Raw genomic sequence first — 5,940 nt, forward strand, 5'->3', positions numbered from 1 at the left:
TGCGGTTGCACCCGATTCAAGAGCCGAATGGCTCACATGGCTACACCTAATACAGGAACTTGAACTTGAACAGCAGGAGCATCGGTAGGAGTATCAACATTTTTGCAATGCACCTTTTAAAAGATCAGCACACACTAAGTCAAAACACAAGATCATACTTTGCAGCGGTGATCGGGTTAGTCTGTGGGTCTGTGTGTGTGGTGAGTCTGTGGGTCTCTGTGTGGTGAGTCTGTGGGTCTCTGTGTGTGGTGAGTCTGTGGGTCTCTGTGTGGTGAGTCTATGGGTCTCTGTGTGGTGGTGAGTCTATGGGTCTCTGTGTGGTGGTGAGTCTGTGGGTCTCTGTGTGGTGGTGAGTCTGTGGGTCTCTGTGTGTGGTGAGTCTGTGGGTCTCTGTGTGGTGGTGAGTCTATGGGTCTGTGTGTGTGGTGAATCTGTGGGTCTGTGTGTGTGGTGAGTCTGTGGGTCTTTGTGTGGTGAGCCTGTGGGTTTTTGTGTGGTGAATCTGTGGGTCTCTGTGTGTGATGAGTCTATGGGTCTCTGCCGCTGTGTGAGACGATAGCTTAGGGGCACACCCAGTGGCAGCTGTCTCTGTGTGTGAGTCCATCAGTAGTAGGGGTAGCGATGGTTGCTGCTGCTGCTGTTGTTGTTGTGGTCATTCGAGGTCTCAAGTTGCTGCTGTTTCCCTCCCGTGCGTGAGCAGCGGCGCACTGGTGCTACACCAACTCGTCGTGCGGTGAGTTCCAACCCGGGGGTTGGTGGCCCACTCGGAGATCGCACACGGAGAGAACCAAAGGGTCATCGCTACACGGAGACCCATTGACTCATCATACACAGAGACCCATAGAGTCATCGCTAAACGGAGACCCATAGAGTCATCGCCACACAGAGACTCACAGACTCATCGCCACACAGAGACCTATAGACTCACCACATAGAGACCCATAGACTCATCACCACACGGAGACCCATAGAGTCATCACATAGAGAGACCCATAGATTCACCACCACACAGAGACCCATAGACTCATCGCTACACAGAGACCCATAGACTCATCACACAGAGACCCATAGACTCATCACACACAGAGACCCATAGACTCATCACCACACAGAGACCCATAGACTCATCACCACACAGAGACCCATAGACTCATCGTTACACAGAGACCCATAGACTCATCGTTACACAGAGACCCATAGAGTCATCGCTACACAGAGACCCATAGACTCACCACCACACAGAGACCCATAGACTCATAGACTCACCACCACACAGAGACCCATAGACTCATGACACAGAGACTCATCACACATAAAGACCCACAAACTCATCATACACGGAGACCCATAGACTCATCACATAGAGACCCATAGACTCATCGCCACACAGAGACCCATAGAGTCATCGCTACACAGAGACCCATAGAGTCATCGCTACACAGAGACCCATAGAGTCATCGCCACATAGAGACAGATAGACTCATCACCACACAGAGACAGATAGACTCACCACACAGAGACCCATAGACTCACCACCACACAGATACCCATAGAATCATCACATAGATACCCATAGACTCATCGTTACACAGAGACCCATAGACTCACCACCACACAAAGACTCATAGACTCATCACCACACAGAGACCCATAGACTCATGACACAGAGACTCATCACACATAGAGACCCACAGACTCATCACACACAGAGACCCATAGACTCATCACCACACAGAGACCCATAGACTCATCACACACAGAGACCCATAGATTCATCACACACAGAGACCCATACACTCACCACATAGAGACCCATAGAGTCATCACCACATAGAGACCCATAGACTCATCACACACAGAGACCCATAGACTCATCGCTACACAGAGACCCATAGAGTCATCACACAGAGACCCATAGAGTCATCATCACACAGAGACCCATAGAGTCATCGCTACACAGAGACCCATAGACTCATCGCCACATAGAGACAGATAGACTCATCACCACACAGAGACCCATAGACTCATCACCACACAGAGACCCATAGACTCATCGCTACACAGAGACCCATAGACTCATCGCTACACAGAGACCCATAGAGTCATCACCACACAGAGACCCATAGACTCATCACCACACAGAGACCCATAGAGTCATCGCTAAACGGAGACCCATAGAGTCATCACATAGAGACCCAGTGACTCATCGCTACACAGAGACCCATAGACTCATCGCCACACAGAGACCCATAGACTCATCGCTACACAGAGACCCATAGACTCATCGCCACACAGAGACCCATAGACTCATCACACACAGAGACCCATAGACTCATCACACACAGAGACCCATAGACTCATCACCACACAGAGACCCATAGAGTCATCGCTAAACGGAGACCCATAGAGTCATCACATAGAGACCCATAGACTCATCGCTACACGGAGACCCATAGACTCATCACCACACAGAGACCCATAGACTCATCGCCACACAGAGACCCATAGACTCATCGCTACACAGAGACCCATAGACTCACCACCACACAGAGACCCATACACTCACCACACAGAGACCCATAGACTCATCACACAGAGACCCATAGACTCATCACACAGAGACCCATAGACTCACCACCACACAGAGACCCACAGACTCATCGCCACACGGAGACCCATAGACTCATCACACACAGAGACCCATAGACTCATCACTACACAGAGACCCATAGACTCATCACACATAGAGACCCATAGACTCATCACCACTCAGAGACCCATAGACTCATCATACACGGAGACCCATAGACTCATCACATAGAGACCCATAGACTCATCGCCACACAGAAACCCATAGAGTCATCGCTACACAGAGACCCATAGACTCACCACCACACAGAGACCCATACACTCACCACACAGAGACCCGTAGACTCACCACCACACAGAGACCCACAGACTCACCACCACACAGAGACCCATAGACTCACCACCACACAGAGACCCACAGACTCATCGCCACACGGAGACCCATAGACTCATCACACATAGAGACCCATAGACTCATCACTACACAGAGACCCATAGACTCATCACACATAGAGACCCATAGACTCATCACCACTCAGAGACCCATAGACTCATCATACACGGAGACCCATAGACTCATCACCACACAGAGACCCATAGACTCATCACACACAGAGACCCACAGACTCATCACACACAGAGACCCATAGACTCATCACCACACAGAGACCCATAGACTCATCGCTACACAGAGACCCATAGACTCATCACCACACGGAGACCCATAGAGTCATCGCTACACAGAGACCCATAGAGTAATCGCCACATAGAGACAGATAGACTCATCACCACACAGAGACCCATAGAGTCATCATCACACAGAGACCCATAGAGTCATCATCACCACACAGAGACCCATAAAGTCATCGCTACATAGAGACAGACAGACGCATCACCACACAGAGACCCATAAAGTCATCGCTACACAGAGACCCATAGACTCATCACCACACACAGACCCACAGACTCACCACACAGAGACCCACAGATCCACCACACAGAGTCCCACAGACTCACCACACACACAGACCCACAGATGCACCACAGAGACCCACAGACTCACCACACAGAGACCCACAGACTCACCACCACACAGAGACCCACAGACTCACCACACACAGTGACCCACAGATTCACCACACAGAGACCCATAGACTCACCACCACACAGAGACCTATAGACTCACCACATAGGTACCCATAGACTCATCACACACAGAGACCCATAGACTCACCACCACACAGAGACCCATAGACTCATCACCACACAGAGACCCATAGACTCATGACACAGAGACTCATCACACATAGAGACCCACAAACTCATCATACACGGAGACCCATAGACTCATCACATAGAGACCCATAGAGTCATCGCCACATAGAGACACATAGACTCATCGCCACACAGAGACCCATAGAGTCATCGCTACACAGAGACCCATAGAGTCATCGCCACATAGAGACAGATAGACTCATCACCACACAGAGACCCATAGACTCATCACTACACAGAGACCCATAGACTCATCACCACACAGAGACCCATAGAGTCATCATCACCACACAAAGACCCATAAAGTCATCGCTACATAGATGTAGAGTAGTAACTCGGCGGGAGACGTCTTCACGGGTAGCACACTCTTTATTTTCACCAACTTGTAGTTACACGGATGACTAACACCCACTTCGTTGCACGGGTGACTCACACCCACTCAGCTACACGGGTGACTAACACCCACTTCGTCGCACGGGTGACTGACACCCACTTAGCTACTCGGGTGACTCACACCCACTCAGCTACACGGGTGACTAACACCCACTTCGTCGCACGGGTGACTGACACCCACTTAGCTACTCGGGTGACTCACACCCACTCAGCTACACGGGTGACTAACACCCACTTCGTCGCACGGGTGACTGACACCCACTTAGCTACTCGGGTGACTCACACCCACTCAGCTACACGGGTGACTAACACCCACTCAGCTACACGGGTGACAAACACCCACTCAGCTATACTGACACGGGCTCTTACGCCCCGTAGCCTTCCGGGACACACCCAGCCGGGGGTGCCCGTCTCGGCTCTGGGTACCACCGTCCCGACCCACACGGGCGTCGGACTACGGGTCCCCCAGTCTCGGCTCCGAGCCACACAGGGCCCCGGTCCTCACAAGGACGGCGGGACTAGGGGTCTCGGGCCACTACCTCCTCCACCCCGTCTTCGGTCTTCAACTGGTTAACACTCCACGAGTGCTCTCGCGCGTCCCCCTTTATACCCCTCCTGCGGACGTCGCTGAGAGCACCCACTTATCTGACCAATCACTGCGCACTCGCTACGATCCTCTTTTCCCCAGCTTGTGTGAGCGCGCCTCACCACCGGCGCGCGCGTCCATACCACGCCCACATCGCGTGCCCAACCCCGCGCCCCGTGATCCATTACTGTCGGCGCACGTCAATACCACCACTACATAGAGACAGACAGACGCATCACCACACAGAGACCCATAAAGTCATCGCCACACAGAAACCCATAGACTCATCGCCACACGGAGACCCACAGACTCATCGCCACACAGAGACCCATAGACTCATCGCCACACAGAGACCCATAGACTCACCACCACACAGAGACCCATAAAGTCATCGCTACACAGAGACCCATAGACTCATCACCACACACAGACCCACAGACTCACCACACAGAGACCCACAGACCCACCACACAGAGACCCACAGACTCACCACACACACAGACCCACAGATGCACCACAGAGACCCACAGACTCACCACACAGAGACCCACAGACTCACCACCACACAGAGACCCACAGACTCACCACACACAGAGACCCACAGATTCACCACGCAGAGACCTACAGACTCACCATCACACAGAGACCCACAGACTCACCACACTGAGACCCACAGACTCACCACCACAGAGAGACCCACAGACTCACCACACACACAGACCCACAGACTCACCACACACACAGACCCACAGACTCACCACACACAGAGACCCACAGACTCACCACACACACAGACCCACAGACTCACCACACACACAGACTCACCACACACACAGACCCACGGATTCACCACACAGATACCCACAGAATCACCACCACACAGAAGCCCATCTGATGCTGCAACTACTACGCCCCCTGCTGTTCTTATACTGCTACTACTACTCACCCAGCGAATGCTCCTGCTACTACTACTGCTGCTTCTACTGCTGCTATTACTCATCCTGCTGCTGCTACTGCTGATGCTGCTGCTGCTGATGCTGCTGCTGCTCCTGCTACTACTGGTGCTACTACTGCTGCTGCTACTGGTGATGCTGCTG

At 52.3% G+C, this 5,940-nt stretch overlaps 1 pseudogene; it reads left to right on the forward strand.

The window, feature by feature from the left end:
• The first annotated feature begins 697 nt into the window (after positions 1 to 697).
• The window catches only part of LOC133361938 (carbonic anhydrase 2-like), an 18,415-nt pseudogene continuing 13,172 nt past the window's right edge, over positions 698 to 5,940 (forward strand).

This window comes from Lethenteron reissneri, unplaced genomic scaffold, assembly GCF_015708825.2.
Source record: "Lethenteron reissneri isolate LAM-NWPU_2019-01 unplaced genomic scaffold, ASM1570882v1 scaffold_130, whole genome shotgun sequence".
In the NCBI taxonomy this organism is placed as follows: Eukaryota; Metazoa; Chordata; class Hyperoartia; order Petromyzontiformes; family Petromyzontidae; genus Lethenteron; species Lethenteron reissneri.